At 46.9% G+C, this 21052-nt stretch overlaps 1 protein-coding gene across 5 annotated transcripts in view; it reads left to right on the forward strand.

Annotated features, from left to right (window-relative positions):
- Nucleotides 1-217: 217 nt before the first annotated feature.
- Nucleotides 218-21052, forward strand: part of Elovl5 (ELOVL fatty acid elongase 5) — a 70875-nt gene continuing 50040 nt past the window's right edge. Inside the window, exon 1 of one of the 5 annotated variants that reach the window (XM_006973715.4) lies at nucleotides 218-349. The gene's annotated coding sequence lies outside the window, so the exon portion shown is untranslated. Of the gene's footprint in view, nucleotides 422-6598; nucleotides 7176-20935 lie in introns of those variants that run through there. The other 4 variants (XM_076575440.1, XM_076575444.1, XM_076575443.1 and 1 more) reach the window with 4 other exon arrangements.

A 21052-nucleotide genomic window follows, 5' to 3' on the forward strand; every position in this document is an offset into this window, starting at 1 on the left:
GAAGAAGCCAGAAAAGTGCTCCGAGACACGTGAACCACAGGGGACCAACCCGGGCCTCCGCTGAGCACCGCATCGGATTCTGGAATTTACAATCACGAAAGTTCTATCGCTCCAGGATTGGCTCCCAGGCCGCATGACATCATAGCGCTTGATCCAGCCTCCGGGCGCGGATTGGCTGGCCGCGCCATTGTGACGTCACGGTCAGCCCACGCCGGGGTTGAAGCTGCCGGGCGCCTTCCTCTTGCATCGCGGCAGCCGCTCGCTCCTGTTCCCGCGCCCGCTTGCACATCCTCCTGCTCGCGCGCTCCTGCTCCCGCCCGGTGCTCCCCGCCGCCGCTCCGGCCGAGAGGTGAGCCGCTTGCTCTAGGAACTTGGCGGGTGCCGTGGCACCGGGGCGCGGCCGGGCTGCTGGCGCCGTGAGGTCCGAGCTGGGCTGGCGGGCGGGCGGGCGGGCGGGCGCGGGGGGGGGGTGATTGGGGTGGAGGACCGCAGGCACCGACTGGGGCCGGGCGAGCGCGGGGCGCGGGCCGAGCGGGGCTCTGCCGGGATGCTGTCGCACCTGTTCGTGGGTGGCAGCCACTTTGGCGCGCTGACAGGCGCGGAGATCGCAGGGAGGGATGGCGGCGCGCTAGGATCTTCCGCAGAGCTTTCTCCAGGCGGCAGCAAGGGCTGCTGAGCAGGAGCCCCGCGCGGGTCCGGGCGGCACCGGGCGCCGGGGCCGCGCGCCGGCCTTTCCCTGCCTTCCTCTCCTTTGCCGCTGCCAGGGACCCTCGCTAGCCGGCGACCACTCTGCCTTACATTTAGCAGCCCTGCTTGCCCCGCGAGGGTGGGGACTCGGGCGCCGCGCTGTAGGCAGCGGCCTGGAGTCAGCGGATCCATAGTGTGCACAGCTCGGGAGTTTTAGGAAAAGTGCTCTTAATTGTTTCCCTGCCAGCAAGGTTTCCCTTTCCCCAATCCTTGGGGTGGAGATAGTAACGCCCAGAGGGAGAGTTGTTCTTTTTAAACGAACTTGAAGCCCTTCGGCGCCTTTGAACTTGGTAGCGTGCCCGCTCACGATTGTGAGTTATGCTCATCTCTAGGCTCCTTGATTGCAAATTTGAAGGATGCATTGGCTGACTTTTCGTAAGGGGCGAGGGCGATTGAAAGAATGCAATGCGTGACTCATTAATTGGACACCCGAGAGGTGTCTGATGAGAAATTGGTGGGGAGCGATCAACCTCTCCCTAGCTCCGATTCTCTGTTTTTTAATGTCAGGGCCGGTGGCAGGAAGTGTTTCTTACAGTTATACGGGAGGGCCAGTGTTGCCTGTTGGTTTTGTAATTTGTTCCTCTATAACCTGTTGGTTTGTACTTTGTTGCTTGCAAGTCTCAGGCCACAGCATTTGGGTCAGAATCTACAGCTGGCTTTGCATTAGGTGAACGCACACTTTAGATTTCCATTTACGGTTGGCCACACGTGGATCATTTATCAGTTCAGCCCAGGTACTGCCAGCGACCTTGAAAGAAATGCTACTTACGTAGCTTTTGAGATTTTTCTCCTGATTATAACATCACCGTGGAGAACTTTCTGTAGGCCATCTCATTTTGCATTTTCTTTCAGTTTCGAACTGAAGACAAAAGGGGAAATGTTACACACTTTCACAGAATGTAGGGTAAACTTGAAAGAAAAATGAAGGGAAGCATGGCTGTCAGATTTTTCAAAATAGGTATCTCGTAAGTTCAAACACTGTACTTGCTTGACTGGGTTTCCTTGTCAGTAAACCGGGTTCCATGTTGCCAATTTATTAGGTGGTTTTTGAGAGACTATAAATGAAAGAACCAAACTGGGGGTCTGCTCAATAGTGGTTTGATAAATGTTTCCTTTTACTTTCCTGGGATTAACAGTGTTTCTCTTGGCCAGGACCTTAGCCCTGGGATGTCTGCTGTTAGCAGAAGCCTTTCCCCCAGTACTTTCCTCCTCTGCGTTAGCCATAATTACTGCTTGGGCTGCTTTTAGAGGTGAAGTACTCACTCTTGTGTTTTATTTCCAACGTGAAGTATATACACAAATCAAGTCAGAATTGCTTACCTTGTCTCCCAGGCACCGTGGCAGAGGAGAGCATATATGTTGCCTTTTTCTCTACCACTCACTAGCCTTCCCCATATATATACGATTCTCCTTTGGCCTGCCAACTCATGGTCACCGTGGACCACCTCCCCTTAGCTGTCTGGCTTTCCCTACATGCATTCCCTTCCAGTTCTCCTGTCTGCCCTTCTCCCTGGCCTCTCTTCCCTGCCTTTCTTGATGCGGGGAGTTGAACCCAGAATGTCACACATGCTCAGCAAACCTTGCCTCTGAGCTACTTCATCAGCCCTGTTTCATGGACTAATGATAAGAGAACCTATTTGCTAAGTATTTCTTTCCACGTCCCAGGGTCCCCTTGGGGAGTCTCATCACCCACCGTTTTGTTTGTTTGTTTAGAATCGGGAGCTAAAGCCTAGAGATGTTGGTTTTTCTACATTCACCCAGCCCTGTCTATCTCAAGCAGCGTTCCCACCCTGGCCTCATCGCCTCTAGGCACCTGTATGGCATTTATGTAATCGTGCTGTTTGGTAACTTTAAAAACCCTTAAACCTTCCAGGATTAACAATCGGCTGTTTCTCAAAGCTGCCTAAAATATGTTTATTTATTTATCCTTTCCTTGATTCATTTGTTTTAAGACAGGCTCTCATGTAGTCCAGGCTTGCCTCTGCTTACCAGTTTCTGCAGGTGACCTTCAACTTCTGGTCCTCCTGCCTCTGTTTTTTGAGCACCAGGATAGTAGGCCTAGGCTAACACATCTGCTTTGTGCTGTGCTGGGGGTGGAACCCAGGGGTTCAGCATGCTAGGCAAGTGTTCCAACCGAGCCATCGCCCCAATGCACGACTTATTGTTATTAACTTGCTGACTTTCTTTAGCTGGTTTGTATGAAATGTGTGTGTGGATGGGGTGTTTGCATCCAAAGATGAGTGAAGCGGTTCCTGATGCCAAAGCCCTTCTTGATTTGGCTTACATTTTGAGCCTCTTTGTACACACTTTTATTCTTCACACAAAAGGGAGTCAGAGGTAGGTTTCTGGGGCGCGTGTCTGCGTGCTTCACGGCACAACTGTCTGTCAAATACTGCAGTCTGTAGCAGTGCTGAATTGGTCAGGATGCTTTTGGTGCAGGGAGAACTAGCTTAACCCCTGTAAGGGCCTTGAAAGCAAGACCTTTGCTCCACTTCCCTACAGCCCTCTGAGATACAGGTTCTGTCCTTAGGCTCATTTTGCAAGATGACTCTACCAGCGACTGTCTGGATTCCCCCTTGAGGTGCTTAAGTTAAGCCTTGGCCACTTTAAGCAATCACTGGGAAGAGTTGGATAACCTGGTATCCATCCCAACAGTGGGTTGACTCTTGCCACACCTAACTGGCTGCTGTGCCTTTAGGGAGGGCTTGCATTAACATCAGTGTGTCGAAAATAAGTTAGGGGAAGTTTGGAGTGAACATGTGTGGAGTTATTGGGCAAGAAGGAAGTGCAGGTGACCGAAGCTGTTAAGACGGCAGAAGCAGAACGTTAGTCTGGCTTTGCTGTAATAACAACTTAAATTATTGAGTTGTTCTATCAGACTATTAGATCACTTCCCTGAGAGTGGACCTCAGGCCTCATTAATTGATACCAGAACATTCTCACTTAATAATAAGATGCTTGGGGTTGGAGAGCTGGCTCAGCAGTTAAGAGCACTGGCTGTTCTTTCAGAGGACCCGGGTTCAATGTCCACCACCCACATGGCAGCTCACAACTGCCTGTAACTCCAGTTCCAGGGTACCTGAAACCCCCATGCAGGCAAAACACCAATGCATATGAATTGGGAGGGGAAAAAAAAGGATGCTCAGTTTAGATACTTGTCCAAGGTCATGACTCATGCAGCCTAGATGTTTCTGATGCCGGATCCTGTTTTCTCTTCTGAGGTGTTCAGTAACAGAATGTTACAATGGTTCCTTTTTTTAAAACTAGAAGAAATATATTGAGTGCTATGCTTAAGAAATAGGAATCTTATCAGCATGTATAGGATGGGTTGGCTGGGATGGAGGCTTGGGATGTGGAGAGGGCCTGAGAATGTGGAGAGGTAACAGTCTGCCTTACCTCACATAATGGTGCACGTGATAGACTGAAACACAGGCTTGGGATGCAGAGTTAAAGCACACACATGCTAACCAGCGTTCAAGTGTGAAAAGGCACGGGTGTTTCAGCATTGGTGTGTTGAACTGACCGCATGGTTCCTTGTCTTCACATGCCACCAAACATGAGAAATCAGCTTTGAGCACTGGTCTCTTTCTCTCTCCCTCTTTAAAAATGAAAGGAAGAAGTGAACATGTCTTAGTTTCATTTTTACCAAGAATCAACCCTTTGTTTCTGTTTGGCGGTGGCTAAAGGGTGAAACTTGAGATCTTTTAGGTCTTAGAAAGACATTACAACTGGAGGTAAAATTGCAGCCGTGGAAGCAGATTGCTGCTAGGGTTGGCTTCTGGAGCTTGAAGCGTTACCCTAGGAGATGAGGGTTCAGCCTAGAGAAGCAACTTGTTATCTGACCATGTGTTGAGATAGGACGCTCTCTTCCAGTCCCTCACTTCAACCATAAACGTTACAGTCACCCAACTTTGGTTCCCATTGGCATGTTTGCCCCATGGGGACATTTTTTTGTTGACTTGTAGTCATCTATTTTAAGCATTGTGTGGCCCCTGGGTTTAAAACAGTCCTACTTGGTGAGTTTTTAGAGATTTAAATTCCTGGTTAGGGAGATGGCTTTCCTTGCAAGCCTGAGGAACTGAGTGAGCTACTAAGAACCCGTGGCTGGGGGTGCGAGCCGGGCAGGGGGGTGACGGCACCCATTTTCACTCTCAGCACTAAGGAGACATTGGTTGGCAGGTCCCTGGAACTCCCTGACCATCCAGCCTTGATGCCTGGGAAAGTTCTACACCAATGAGAGACCTTGTTGTGCTCCCCCACCCCCAAAGGGGGGCCGCTGAGGAATAATGGTATTATGGTGTCCTCTGGCTTCCACAAGCCCACACGTGCACAAATATACAAAAAAAGCTAATTTCCTGTCCTTCCTGTCCCTTCCTTCCCCTCCTGTTGTGTGTGACGTTCAGTTGGAATTGTATCCAGGAAATAAGGGGTACCCTAGTACTCTTTATTGGGAGTTAGACTTTAGTGCTTTGGGCTTAACATCTCACATTGTTTGGGGTTCAGGACATAGCTTGTTATTTTTGTTGTAAGATTTTTCAATGTTGATTCTGTCTTGCTTTTTCTAACTAGAATAACCATTTTTCTAGAAACATACTTGTGATTTTCAAGTATATTCTTAGTTACTATACGAGGCTAGAAGTTCCCACACATGCTGGTTGTGGTTTCTACTGGTTGATTTCTCCTGTTGCCCCTTCCTCTTCCCCTGCTTAACACTTAGATTCTTGTTACTAACTTTAGGAAGCCATTTTGGACAGGCTTCATTGGAACCATGTGGGGAATTGGTTAGGGAATGTGCTTTGAGTTTCTGGAACCAAGAGCGCTGTTCCTGCTTTGTCTTGGCACAGTAAATGCTGGGACAAAGTGATTGTTATGAATTCTCCTTCCTTAAAGAATATTCTCAGGATACCAAATTCAGTAATTACTCATTTGTTTCTCTGGGACTTCAGCAATATGGTGTGTCCCCAGGGCTAGTGTTGAAGGCACACCTGCTTCTTTGGAGAAGAAACAAATTAATATTTACAGAGGTGGCTGACACCTCAGTCAGCCCTTGGTTAGTTGATTCGCACAACTGAAAATTAGCATTTGTTTCTGACCAAACTTGGAACTATCGATGTTATGATCTGAGGTGCATCTTGTCTGCATCTAAGTAAGGCAGGCTGTAGGAAGCATTTTAGAGCAGTGGCTTCCAAGTTAGCCACACACCTATGTAGGTTCCACACTTACTGAAGTGTGGACTGTGGCAGGTAAGTTACGCCACTTTCCCAAGATCCCGACTTGCGTAGAGAGCTTGGATAATAACTACAACCACTTGGAATGGCATTGGAACCATCAGTTTTATGTGTGGAAGTTAAGTAGGGTATTGGCTGGTAAGTGCAGTACAGAATTCCCTCTGTACAGGACACTACTCAAAGCATTGTTTATAATAGCAACAGGTGAGAAGAGCCAGTAGGGCAGATGTCCCGCAGCAGAATAAATTGTGCCATCGCTTGGCAAGGGACTACACCAATTGGTGCGTGCTAAATGGAGTTGTTTTTCACCATAGGCCACTTGGATGAAGTGCCCAACAGAAATGAACAGCTCACTGAACCTTATAAGATAAGAACCTGAGGTGTACAGAAGAGAACTAAGGCTCAGGAGTGTCACTTCACTCTTTAAAGCTCCACAGCTAGTAGAGCCTGGTCTCAAGTCCGGAAGGGTGCTGCAGAGCCTCCTAGGTCTTGGCAGTGCCTTGGCCTCTAAGACCCGGTCACTTAGACGGTCAGCTGTGCTTCAGAAGGCAAGTGGAGGTCAGAGCCACCACATTCCGGGAGGTTGGTGACAGCATAAAGCTTTTGTTGACAGTAGCTAGGCAAAGCTCTAGAAGTGGACAGGAATAACACTTGTGGTCGGGGCTCAAGAGGGTGGCCTTTCCTTTCTTCCCTTAACTCCTTTTGTAGATATTCTGGTCTTCGGGCGGCTCTGTCTGTGGAATCGGAGGGCAGCGCTGGAGACGCGCCTCAGTGGTAGAGCGCTCACTTAAGTTTGCCCGGGGCCCTCGTCCTCTTCTCAGTCCGAAGGAGTGCAGACACGGCCCTGCTGGTCTAAGAAGCCTGTGTGGAGAAGCCTCGTCTCCTGTCGTCTTGGCCTCGGGAATCCAGCCTTGGTGTCCTGGTGTGGCCCTGGCTCCAGTGGGTTTTCTTTACAAGGTGTAAGGCCTGAGAGGTGTGTGCTGCACTGGGTAGCAAAGGCACCCAGAGTCTCCGGGGAGCATCCTCTCAGTGCCCGGTGAGTGGACATGTAAGTCCTGAGCATTTGGGGAACACTAGGTCATCGTCCTGCTACCGGCACCGTTAGGACTGCTGTGCTGAGCCAGGGTTGCGGCCGTAAGCTCCTTCCCCCGTTCCGTTCTCCTGGGATCCCTCCGTCTTCTCAGCACTTCTTCTTTCTAGGTGAGCACCGAGTCACTCAGTTCGTCTGACAGAACTGTGATGACCTGAAAGTACCATCGTTCCTAAAATAAAATCACAAGTCATATGATGGCTTATGTATTAGCAAGGAATCAGATAATAAAACCATCCTGACCTTGGCCACGGTCTGCAGAAGAGATGAATACATGAATACTATTATGTTTGCTTTTTTTTTTTTTTTAATAGCACATCGCAGCAGGCTTTGAAAAACAGCCTGCACATGTTGATTGTGGCCATACTGCATTCACCTCCACACTCAAATAAGAGTTATGATATAGATATCTAGTTGAATTTTAACGAAGAAACGTGTTTTCGTATTGCACGGCCTAGGTCACACAGGCTCGGATGGAAACCTTTTAAGCCATTTTCTGTTGCAGGATCGTAGAACTCTGTTACAGCCTCCTCTCTTTCAATTTTAGCTTGGGCTGTGATGCAGCCTTTGTGCGCTTGGTACAAATTAGCTTGGAGAACATTAAAATTTATTTTGAATATTCAAGTAATCACATCAACCATGAGACTGCAATCAGATAGGAATTTTAAGTAGCTACCCAGAGTAGAAAATATTGCTTAAAAGCCTCTTGAAAATTGGTCTCCCAGCTATTTGCAGTGGCAGTCTGTTGGCCTCGTAGTTTCCAGTATCATTGGCTCTACTGAGCTAGAGCCCAGCCCAAGCCCAGCCCCTAAGGCAGCTGCTGAAAGGAGGCAAGTGGCGGTATCTTGATGATGACTGTCTTGGCTGGTGTCTTCTGTTCAAGGGCTCTTCCTGCAAGAAAGAATTGCTCCAAATGGGTGGGAGCTTCTCCAAGGAGACTCTTCAGATACATCACGACCTCCATGTCCCTAGAAACGCAGTGACTCCTGTAGTGGCTTCATTTTCAAAACAAGTAGCGTTTGGGGTGGGCTTAGTGACCCCAAAGGAGGTTGGCTGTGACTGGAGAACACTGAGCCCTTCCATTTCTTCCTCCCCATCCTCCTTCCCCGCTTCCTTTTTGGTGGCACTAGGAACTGAATCCAGGACCCTGTGTAAGGTAGCTGCTGTTGTGTTGTGTTTGTGAGACAGAGTCTCACACACAGCCTGGGCTGGCCTGAAACTCCGTATGTCACTCCCGTTGATGGCAGCCTCCTTTATCCTGCCTCTACTTCCCGGGTATTGATATTTCAGTTATGTACGTACCACTGTGCCCCTAGCTCACGTACTTTTCATTGAGCTATAGAACCTTTCATGGGGCTGATGTAACTTAAGGGTCTCCAGAGTCTAAGCTTGAGGTCAGCATTTGTAGACACTCCGATAGCTCATGGGCTGTCTGTTGGTAGGGTTTCAGTGCGGTAAACATTTGTAGATGCTCCCATAGCTCATGGGCTGTCTTGTTGGTAGGGTTTCAGTGCCTCTCCCCACTCACTGATTGTTCCTGTCAGCTTTCTAGTCCAACTCTTTTTTCCCCCACCCTGCAGGCTTCTAATATCTCTTATCAAAGTCAAAGTCTATGTGGCTGTCCCTACAAATTCTGCTATTTTTCACCGTGGTGGTGAACATCAGTCCATATCGGTTTGCCTAAGCCATCGAGCTAGAAGCCACGCTCCCATCAGCCCCCCTCGCTCCACCTACTGCTATCAGCTGCTGGGTATGGTCCGCTCAGGCCTGGTCCATCCTTACCCGCTGCCCGGCTTTCTCAGCACTTCAGTTCTTAGATGATTGCAGTTTCTCTCTGGCTCCTTTCTGCCCCCCTTGGGTTCTGCTGCCAAAGTGGCTTTCTGACACATCATTAGGATCATTTTAGCCTGTCCTAAAGGCCTCCTCGGCTCATCCTTTGACCCCATGGCCTTCATATACCTCTTAATCTGGACACTTAAGACTTTATATTCACTTGCCCCGTCTCTGCTTCATGTTTTATTTGGATAGCTTCCTCATTAATATCTGTACCTATTCCCACTGTTTATAAAGCAAAGCAAAATGATAATTGAAAAGCCTTGTTTTTCATGGGGCAAAACCTGACCTCTTTGATTCTTCTGGCTGAATTGTGAGTTCTGACCCCTTCTTGGCTGCTTGGCCCAACATTTTAACCTCTTGTGTGTCTCAGTTTTTTCTTAAAACGAGAATGACCAGTATTTTTCTTCTTCACAGTTCCTCAGAATCTGTCTGGCAAGAGTTTCTCTGTGTTTCAGAACCTGTGTGCTTTCTGGGTGTAGTGTAGGTATCTGGCAAATATTTGCATAAACATTTCTCCGAAGTGTCCTTCAGACGTGTGCTTGAGTCTGCACGTGGCTGTGTGATGCTGATGAGATAGATCCCTGAGAACACTGGACTGCTACACGATTCTTCCCAGTTGAGGAGCCCACCTGATCCGAGGACTGGGGCATGTCTCCAGGCCAAGAGAGTAGAGCAGTGGCGGCCCTCAGAGCATTCACATCGCTAGACATTCATCCCACCTGCCTAGGACCAGGGGTGATAATGACTGCTATTTTAAAGGTGGTGTTTATTTGCATATCACACTGTATGCTTCAAGGTTGTTAGTGCTAGAACAGTCTGGTGGCACTATTCCCAAAGAAGGAATAAGTAGTGAAGATACCCATTATTAAAATAATAGTGAACTTGCCACTCTTTTTAACCTTATTTTGGTTAGCATCATGCCCAGGGGAAGGGTGGACAGAGCTGGGTTAAGTAGCCACAAGGCTACCCAATTCATTGATCATGCACAGTCACTCATTATAGAGGGTGGGAACGTAAGTCCTAGCTGGGTGTGGTGGAGCACACCTTTAATCCCAGCACTGGGAGGCAGAGGCAGGTGGATCTCTTTGAGTTTGAGGCTGGCCTGGTCTGTGTAGTGAATTCTAGGCCAGCCTGAGTCTGATGGAGGACACTGAATGAACAGATAACTCAATGGTGAGGCCCGAGGTAGGATGGTGTTGAGAGCCAGGGGCCAGTCAAGGATACTTTCATGAGATTGGAAAGCCAGGATGCTGCAGGAATCGGGCTGGTAGAAGAGGAAAGAGGCTTGCTGTTGGGGGATGGAGAGTCATGTGAGGAATGAGAGTCAGGAGGACCAGTGATGGAGCAGAGAACTGTCCCTGTGGGCCCTGTGGCCACCCGGAGGAGTCTGAACATTTTCCGAAGAGATTTCACCTGTCACTGCCAGACTGGAGGGGGGTTTTGGGAGTACAGTGGAGCTAGCCTCAGGTAGCCAGTGGCTTTGTGGAAGTAGATCAAGTTTTAAAAATCTACAACATCTAGGGACTGGGGAGGGATTTAGAAATAATCTGGTCTCTTAAAGTTTACTAGGGCTGGAAGCCTAAATGGCTTCCTGGAGTTTTCACAGAAATTGAAATAGAGCAATACAGGAAACTGCTTGTCTAAACCTCTTTATGTCTCTTGGCTAATGTGCTAATTTGGGAGAATAGGGCATTGTGGACGCTGGTATTTTTATTTTATTTATTTTTATTCTTTGGAAATTTCATACATACATACAATGTTTTGACCATACCTCCTCCTCTTCCCACCCTTACTACATCCCGGAGTCCCCTTAGTGCCCACAGTGTACGCATGCGTGCAGGTCCATTGGCTCATGGGCCGCCTGCGGGGGTGGGGGAGGGTGGGGGGGTGGGGGCACATCCCGGAAAAAGAACTCATTTTCCCTTCCCAGTCAACTGCAGCTAGGGGTGGGGCTTCATGCTCTCCCCCTACTCAGGCTGGAATGTTGACTGGCTTGATCTCAGGCAGCCACGGCTGTGAGTTCCTGAGCACAGCATCCGATGTCCGGAAGGTACTGTTTTACGGCCGCCCAACCTCTGACTCTCTGAATCTCAGAGTTCCCTCCTCTGTGATGTTCTGGGAGCCTCTGGGGGAGAGGTGATGTAGATGTCCTGTTTAGGGCCGGCCTGAGCACAGCATAGTCACTTACTCTCTGTACTTTGATTAGTGTGAGTCTCTGTATCTAACCTCGAGTCATTACAAAAGGGATTTCCCCAGTGAGGGGGGCGGGCTGCGTTAATCGTGGTCAGCCAGAAGTGATACTAGCGGCTAGAGCAGGGTCCCAGGCTAGCTTGTTTAAATAATAATAATAATAATAATAATTATTATTATTTACATTTGGGGAGAGAGGAGAGAGAGAGGAAGTAAGAGAGTGTGTTTCAGGGATTGATCTCAGGTTGCCATTTTACCCTCTGAATATTCTCTGGCCCTCACTTGATGTTTTTGAGAGTGGGTCTCTATGTAGTCCAGGCTGGCTTGGAACTGCAATCCTCCTGCCTCCGCCTAGGATTTATAGGCGTGATCTGCCACTTGCAGCTTCTGTGGGCTTTTGAAGAAGCAGATTTGTTTCTGGCATGGAGAGTTAGATGACTTAGGAGGTGGCTGGCTTTTCATTTGAATCTTTAGAGCTGAGAAGAACTTGGAGAGAAGAGTGGTGAGGGCCTACTGTGTGGAAGGCCTACCTTATGGAGGGTTTACTGTGTGGAGGGTCTGCTGTGTAGAGGGCCTACTATGTGGAAGGCTCACCTTATGGAGGAGGGTGTACTCTGGAGGGTCTACTGTGGAGAGCAGCATGTGAGATCATGCCCTTAGTTCCATGCTGTAGTGATACGGGTACCTCCAGGAATCATGAGTATCCTTGGACACCAGGAAGAGCTCTAACAGCACCAGCTTGTAGAGCAACTTCAGTGTTTCTCAGAGTTGACTGGTTTTATTGTGTCATCATCATCAGTACTGAGGGTTCTGCTTTGCATAAATATGTAGTACAAAATGGCAGAAGTTAACTTAGGACCACTTTGGAAATTGTTGGAAATCTGTCCTAATCCCAAGCCAAAATTCATTCAGCAATTTTTTTTTTGTTTTTGTTTTAATGAAATCCACGTCAGCAGCTTCAACAGCAGTTTTTAAAATAGAATATACTAAAACAATAGCATCCAAAGATATACTAATTTGGTATTTACATGCTGAGGAAAGATAGTGGGAAAATACTAGACGTCTTTGTTTTCCGTAAGTAAACTATTACATTTCTGTACAAGGAGAAGACTTGGTACAGCAGAAATGCAATTTGTACTGTCCAGTCGTCTTTCCCCAAGGGTTTTCAGGTGGCAGTGGTTGGGGTGGTAAGGCATGATGCTGTGGGCTGTGCAGCCTTCACGTGTATGTTCAGAACCAAGGCTGCAGTGACGGGTCATGGAGCAAGGGGAGGGCTCCAGGCAGCCGCACCTTGGACTCATTCCACATTTGATGTGGAGTTCATTTTTGGTCATCGTGTATTCCGACACCTTTTACCGTCACCAACTTTTTCATGACTCCAGCGTTCAGTGTGGGACCTCTAGTTTAAGAAGGTGGGTCATAGCCAAAACTTAAGTCAGTCGCTCAACGTGGCCCGAATACAGTGAAGCGATGTGGTTAACGTGAGATGTGTCGGGCAGTTGCCATTGTTTGGGGACGTACAGTTCCCCAGTAAATGTTTATTTACAGAGTGATTGCTTGTGATAGGTGACTGCATGTGCCATAACCACCCTCCCCCTTCTTCCTAGTGTTTAGTCTAAATTGTGTTTGTTGTAGTTTACGTTATAACCCCCCCTTTTTATATCTTGGAACGTTTTATTATTTATTCCCTACTGAAGTCAAAGCCCACTTTGGGCCAGACTTCAACTAAAAATGAGAATAGTATAGAGCCCACAGTGCTGAAACCTGTATCAAATCTCGAAGACGATTGCTTTCAGCTGCATTGGAAGACTTTAACAAGCTGGTCCTGGGACACAGCAGGGCCCTCCTGACTCAGATAGAAAACTGTGTTGTCTGTCTCCTGTGGCAGCTCCAGCCACTGTCCACACTAGGGAGTAGAAGCAGGAGCCTCGAGCTTGGCTTTCCCTGAGTGCTCAGTAGCCTGGCTCAATCCTGAGACAGCTTCACCCTGTCTGTCAGTCTGTCGGCTTCTCCATTGCCCATGAATCTCGAAGGAAGGCCAGAAGCATCCAGCCGCTGAAGGTGCATGCCCTGGACGAGCTCCAATCTTGTTTGGTTCTGCCACACTGGTTCCTCACCCATTTTTCCAGTCTTGAGCCCAGTGTGTTATCTCTAGGAGGGTGTGTACACTGGCTCATCCACCTCAAGGGCCCTGGCTTTCCTGTGTGTGTCTGGAGTGTGTCTCCCTCCCTCCTTCCCTCCCTTCCTCCATCCTTCTCTCTCTCCCCCTCCCTACAAGGTCTCACTATGTAGCCCTGGTGACTTTCTTGGAACTCTAGGCCAGGCTGGCCTTGAACTCTCAAAGATCTCCTTGCCTATGCCTCCCAGCTGCTGGGGTCAAAGGTGTGTACAACCGTGCCTGGCCTGAGTCTCACTAGTTACAATTGCTCTATTTATTTATTTATTTATTTATTTATTTATTTATTTATTTATTTATTTATTTATTTATTTATTTATTTATTTATTTATTTAATTTGTATGTTTGTTTTTTGAGACAGGGTTTCTCTGTGTAGCTTTGCGCCTTTCCTGGAACTCACTCTGTAGCCCAGGCTGACCTCGAACTCACAGAGATCCGCCTGCCTCTGCCTCCCGAGTGCTGGGATTAAAGGTGTGCGCCACCACCGCCCTGCTGCTCTTTATATATTTTGAGTCAGCCTGGACTCTTACTTCCTGGTCTCTCTGTTGGTTATGCCCTTAGTCTGTGCCTGAAACACCCTGTCTTCCCCATTTCTGCTAGCTGTCCAGCCTACCTGAGCTCTACGCCATTTTCTCCAGGAATCCTCCCGTCTCCTAAGTGTCTCCAAAGTCTTGTTTTGTACGACACCCCGCCCTCATTCCAACATACCGTAATCTTGAGTTAGTTAAATGCATACAGAAATCAGGTCCTACAAGGGCAGAGCCGTCCCCACCCCATGACAGCAGACCTCTGCCTTCAGAATACTTCCTCTTTGCCTCACAAGCCAGATGCATCCTCACTACCATCTGCATCAGTGGCTCGCAACCTTTTCTAACACTGAGACCTTTAACACAGTTCCTCGTGTTGTGGTGACCCCCCCCAACCATAAAATTATTTTCGTTGCTACTTTGTAACTGTAATTTAGCTACTGTTATGAATCATGATATAAACATCTGATAAATATGCAGTTATCAGCAAAGGAGCCTCGACTCACAGGTTAAAAACCGATGCTCTAAATCCTGCCCTATCTCTGACCAGGGAGAAACTGCCTGTTCCTTTCACTATGACCAGAAATCACTCAAAGAAATAAGATTACAGCTTACCATTTGTGGTGAGCATAACTGTAAACAGACCAGGTTATGGATGTTCGGAGCCTTTTAGTTAGTGGCTTTGCAGGCTGCATGGAGTTGACTGTAGCCTGTGGAATCTAATACCTGCATTTAAAGGCTGTCCTGACACCCCCCCCCTCTTCTGTCAGTGAAGGTTCTTGCTCGTCCCTCTCAAATGATGTAAAAAACGTCTCCTTGCTGGTGGAGGGAGCTGACTGTTCTGTTTCAGATGCTTTCCACATGGGTCTCTGATTTCATTCACCCTCATCCAGAGGCTCCTGGGTCACTTGTAAGTTCTTACCTGCGATTCGTGTTCATGTACTTGCCCTTCTCCATCATCCTGCCCCTCGGTTCCTTAAAGCACTGAGCCTATGTTCTGTGGCAGCTGACCCAAGTCTGGCAGTGGAAACTGGTCTGCCTGCCTTTGTCCTCCTCCCCGCTTAGGAAGACCCCAGTCCTGTGGCCCTTCCTTCTGATGTAGACATCTTGAGCCTGCAGATGCAGCTGCTGCAGTGGCCTAGCCAAGGCCACTAGGGGTCAGGGACAAAAATCTGAGTTGCTTAGATACCAGGCCACATTTGCATCTTGGCCTCACTTCTGATGACAGTACCCCCTTCCCCCCCCTTTTTTTTAATAAGAAAATAAGTAAATGCAACTTAATTACGAAGTTAAAATAAAATCGAAATGGCAGTTCCATGGCTCTTTGCTGCTCCTGTTCAGTGTGCTTGCAAGGTTTTCCCAGAAGCCACTCTGGCTTTGGTTGTCCCCTCTCTGAGTAGCTCAAGGTCACAGGCTCTGCCCTCTGGGCTCTGTATTATTGAGCTTTACCAGTTGAGTCATGGAGGAAAGAAATCACAGCTTGATGACTTGTGCTAGAAGGGAAATGGGCGCTACTTGTTACAACATTTTCACATCTGTTTCTAAGTTCGTGGTTTCTAAACCCCTTTGTTTTTCAGAAATAAAGTGGATGTAGTGATTAAAACTACAGTGTTCCCCCAAGAAAAGGGGGGAGGAAGCTGTTTTAGAGCATTTGCAGAGTGTCTTGGCACTAGAGCTTATTTTCTCTGGCACCACATTGCCTGTCTACCTATCTGGAGATGTTATTAATAAAGCAGTTGCATACGCCGCATGTGAAAATCACTTCAATTACGATCATCTTTCCTGCTGTTTTATTCTCCAGAAAGGGAAATAGGATTGAAGTGAGAGCCACTTCATTTTTAGGTGACGAGCCCAACTTCCTGTTCTCTCTTTCTTTTGCCTTTTGCCTTGCTTAACTAAGTTTTCTATGTTGCAGACAGTGGGCTGTCACTTACAGTAATCAGTGTCCCCGTGAGACAGAGCCCCCTAGCCACGCTGCGAGCATAGACTGAGCACAGCCAGGCTGAGCTAGGTTACGGGAAGGACCCGCTGCGCTTCACTGCCAATGTCAGCTGTATTGTTCTCTATGAACAGTTCAGGTTTTCCTTCTATCTTCAAACCATTGTTTCCCCTTAATATGATCATGTGCCTGGCTAGTAGGCATCACTCTGTAATATTTTCCAAACTAAGAACGCCAAGAGTTTCTTGTGTTGAGAAACTCGCAGCTGTCTGTTTTGTGGCTGTGCCCTGGTGGTCAACGTTCTGAGCTCTGGTTCCTAACACAAGGGGTGTGCTGTGCGCGGCACAGCCGGGAGCCTGTGCACTCGGATGCACAGTGGTTCGCTCTCATGACGCTGCGCTCTTGCAGAGGAATCCATTCCCAGACCGTGAGAGGAGATGAAATGTGCAAATTCTCATTTTGGAAAAGACAGTGTCGTGTACTTTACCCTGTCTCTCTTCTTCACTCCCATTTTTTCTTCTCTTTCCCTCTTCTCCCTCCTCTTCCTCTTCCCCTCCCTGTCCCTTCCTTGTCCCCATCTCTCTTCCTTCTCTCCCTCTCCCTACACTCCTCTTTCATTCTCCATGGATATATTTGAATATGAGTACTTCATGTATGCAGTGGTTAGTAATTGAATGCATTCTTTTTTATTGAAATTTTAAATTAAGTTAGCATAAAAAGTAATGTGTTTTATTATCGTATTTTCTTTATTGTTTTTTCGAGACAGGATTTCCCTGTGTAGCCCTGACTGTCTTGGAACTTGCTCTAATGACCTGAGTGGTCTGAAACTCAGAGATCTGCCTGCCCCTGTTTCCCAAGTGCGCTCTCTCTGTCTCTGTCTCTGTTTCTCTCTGTCTCTCTCTGTCTCTCTCTCTCTCTCTGTCTCTGTCTCTCTCTGTCTGTCTGTCTGTCTGTCTCTCTCTCTCTCTTTCTCTCTCTCACACACACACAAATAATAAAATAAACCTTAAAAGAACCCTCATTTTTTTTGTTTTCTTTTTTTTGGGTGTGTGTGTGGATATTTTAAGTTTAGAAACTAAATTTTCAGTATCTTTTGGAAATAAAACCTTGGGGGAAGGAATCTGTGTAGCCCCTATTACAATAACTGTCAGAACTTTTTGACCCCATTACATTACTTTAAAAAAAAAAACTATTGAGCTTCATAGAGCTCTAGTTTATTCAGATTATATCTATTGGTGTTTAGCCTGTCAGATACTAATTTTTTTAAATTACTTTGCAGTTGAATTTTTAGGTAATATTTTTCTTCTTACCTGACAGCATAAACAGCCTCTTTGTGGAAAATGTGCTTTATGAAACTACAAAACAGCCAGGCGGTGGTGGCAACATGCCTTTAATCCCAGCACTCGGGAGGCAGAGCCAGGCGGATCTCTGAGTTCAAGGCCAGCCTGAATTACCAAGTGAGCTCCAGGAAAGGCGCAAAGCTACGCAGAGAAACCCTGTCTCGAAAAACCAAAAGAAAAAAAAAAAGAAAAAAAAAAAGAAACAACAAAACATTAGTGCAGACTAGAAAGCTTGATGGTTTTGTCCATCTCTTAATTACTTGGCTAATGAAGGACGCCTGGATCCTCTCAGTCCCCTGCATTCAGTAGATTCAGATCTCACACGTGAGAGGGAGATGGGGAAGTAACCTTTGAGTATTATGAAAACAGTTTATTTCTTACCAAAAAGAGTCCAGAGGCTACAGGCCTCTGGACTGCATGTTGAGAATCCTGCCACAAAAGGCCCTACATATTGTATTTTTAAAGAGGAGCCTTCTTCTTAATTATTACAAAATCATTTTTCATTTCTTCTTTCTGTGTGTCTTGCCATCATTTCCTCCTGCTTAAGATTCTTGACGTATGCTGCAGGGTATGTGTGCACTCCTTCACATTTTACCTGCGTCAGGTGGACAGCCATTTTGGACTTAATTGCATGAATATATCTGTAGAGGACCTTACTTAGGTAGGGTACGATTTACTGTTAATTTGTTCACAATACTGGTTGTTGGTAAGTTCTGGAAAATCTGAGCAGAAAGGAGCAAATAAGGTCATGATGTATGTTTGTTGGGGTGCACTTTTTAATCCCGGCACTCGGAATGCAGAGGTAGGTAGATCTGAGTTTGAGGCCAGCCAGGGCTACAAAAAGAGACCCTGTCTAAAGAGCAAAAAGATTATTTTTTTTTTACATAAAAGATTGTCATTGTAGCAGTAGTAGGTTACTTTTTAAAAAATACTCATTTTACTTTTATTTTTTAATTATCCCTTCCCATGGAATATCTTTGCTTTATAATCTTTGGACCTTAAAGTTGGCTGAACATCACTTAAAAATACATAATGTCATTTTTATCCAGGCTTGGTGTCTTTCACTGTTGATGTTGGAGAATGCCTTTGTTTTAATACAGAACTGCTGCATCATGTCCCCTTGATCTTGCTTTGTGTAACTATTTAACCCTTAATTCCCTGTGTTCCAGGGAATTAATTTTTTTACAAAGTGTGGTCTCTGGATCCTAGTCATTGTTGCGCGTCTCCTGGTTCTCCAGTGCAGTGAGTTACTGATTGTAGTTACTAGCTTTTCTGTTGGTTATATTTGCACTGTCCAGTCTAGTAGTCACCAGCTACATGTTGTCACCAAGACTTGAAAAGTGACTGATGTAACTGAGGAACTGAATGAATTTTTACTTTTTATTTTTACTGAGTTTTGTTTTATTTTTGAGACAGATCTGCCTGCCTCCATGTTGTGTGACAGACTTTTCCTGGGGAAATGTTAGGAAGTGTGTGCACAGAAACACACACACACACACACACACACACACACACACACACACACACACACACACACACGTTAGGGAGATCAGGACAGATCAAAGTACAGTTACCACCGAAGTCCAACTTGCTGAACCAGTGAGTTTTACTGAGGTCACTTACAGGAGCAGAAATGACTCAGACAGCTGCTTCACCAAGGCCACCCCAGCATGAGTGACAGCTCACACAGCTGGGGACCTGGAGCCCAGTCATCTGCTGGCAGCTCAGCAGGTCGGAGAGTGTCCTTCCCAGGTGGCTCAGCTGGTCTGAGCCGTTTCAGGCACTTCACTGATCTCTTACTTCCAAGCCGTTGGGCATGTCTTAAAGTCTCCTTTGGAGCTTGGCCCCTGAGAGGGATTACTGTTTATACTCTTTGAGGAGGTGGGAGGAATCTAGTGAATCCTGTCAGTTTTAGGGACTTCCTGAAGTGGTTTTGAACTGTCTTGAACTTCCCTGTAGGAGGGAATGTTTCAACATCAAGGAAACTGCTACATAACACTTCTCTTCAGGGACCCTATACCAGCCAAGCCTGGTTTTTGTTGTTATTGTTTTAATTTAATTTAATGAATTTACGTAGCCAAGCTAAGAAAAGTCTGTTTATTTCTTTTCTTAAGTTTTAATGAACAATTATTGTATATATTTAAAAAATATACAGTCGGCATTCGATATACACATACAAATATAGACAGATGTTATTAAGGCCCTCCAAACTCTTCTAGTGAGACACACACACACACACACACACACACACACACACACACACACACGCACACACACACACACACACACACACATTTAAATTGTTGTAAGTTGTAGCCACCCTGCTGTGCCTCAGAACACTAGAAGCTATTCTCCCCACCTGCCTGTACTTTCGTACCTAGTATCCAGTCTGTTTCTATCTACTCTTCCCCCTGCTGCTACCTGAAGGACTTTGGGGTTGACCTGATGGAAGCACCAGGGAATGAAAGTAGGGAATAAAGAAATATCAGACGCATGCATCCATAAAAGCTGGGGTCGGGTAGGACATGAATTCTGATCCAGACCAGCAGCAGCCCTGAAACTCAGCCGGTCTCTGGAGGGGAGCAGTCTCAGGCTGCACTCATCTTGTAGAAGGAAGTTGTGCTTTGGTATTTTCAGTACACACTGTCAGTATCCGTACTAGGACCAGCAGACGGCCTTGCCACTCCCATGGTGGGGGGCCTTGGCCTCCTTGACATGGCCAAGCTCATGTCAACAGTGCATCCTTAGGAGATTGTCCACTCCCCATGCCCCACCCTCCTAACTTTCTTTGTCTGTGGGATTAACATTTAAAATCCCACAAGTTAGCCGGGCGGTGGTGGCGCACGCCTTTAATCCCAGCACTCGGGAGGCAGAGCCAGGCGGATCTCTGTGAGTTCGAGGCCAGCCTGGGCTACCAAGTGAGCTCCAGGAAAGGCGCAAAACTACACAGAGAAACCCTGTCTCGAAAAAACCAAAAAAAAAAAAAAAAAAAAAAAAAAAAAAAAAAAAAAAAAAAAAAATCCCACAAGTGAAAACACCAGGTATTTGTTTTCTTGTTGTGCCTGAACTGTTCATGGGTCTCTTTTTTTAACCCATACTGTCACAGATGACTAGATGACTTGCTTTCCTTGTTTGTGGCATGGTAATACCCCATTGTGTATGTGAACGATTTTATTTTCATCCATTTATCTATCTACCGAAATCTGTGCATTCATTCCATCTTAGCTCTTGTGGATTGTGTTCTTGTAAGCATGTATGTGCAGGTAGCTCTTGGATTTACTGGCTTCTTGTAATTCTGTGTGTGTGTCTGTGTCTGTGTGTCTGTCTGTCTTGCTGAGGATGCAGCCTCAGCCATCCTACATGCAGAGTGTAAATGCTCTGTGACCAGCCAAATTCTTAGCCCCATGGCTTGATGATCTCATTACCTGTGGTGGTATTGTGTTCCCTAAAATATTGTGTACCCTAATAAACTTATCTGGGGTCAGAGAACAGAACAGCCATTAGATACTTAGGATAGAAAATGTTGGCACTCATGCCTTTTTTTTTTGTTTGTTTGTTTTTTCGAGACAGGGTTTCTATGTGTAGCTTTGTGCCTTTCCTGGGACTCACTTGGTAGTCCAGGCTGGCCTTGAACTCACAGATCCGCCTGGCTCTGCCTCCCGAGTGCTGGGATTAAAGGCGTGCCACCACCGCCCGGCGGCACTCATGCCTTTAATCCTAGCATTCCAGAGGCAGAAATCCATCTGGGATCTCTGTGAGTTCAAGGCCACTTTGGAAACAGCCAGGCATGGCTTTAATCCCAGGGAGTGATGGCAAAAACAGAAAGATATATAAGGCATGAAGACCAGAAACTAGAGGCATTTGGCCTGGTTAAGCATTCAGGCTTTTGAGCAGCAGTTCAGCTGAGACCCATTCGGATGAGGACTCAGAGGCCTCCAGTCTGAGGAAACAGGATCAGCTGAGGAATCGGCGAGGTGAG

Source organism: Peromyscus maniculatus, chromosome 7, assembly GCF_049852395.1.
Source record: "Peromyscus maniculatus bairdii isolate BWxNUB_F1_BW_parent chromosome 7, HU_Pman_BW_mat_3.1, whole genome shotgun sequence".
NCBI classification, from domain to species: domain Eukaryota; kingdom Metazoa; phylum Chordata; class Mammalia; order Rodentia; family Cricetidae; genus Peromyscus; species Peromyscus maniculatus.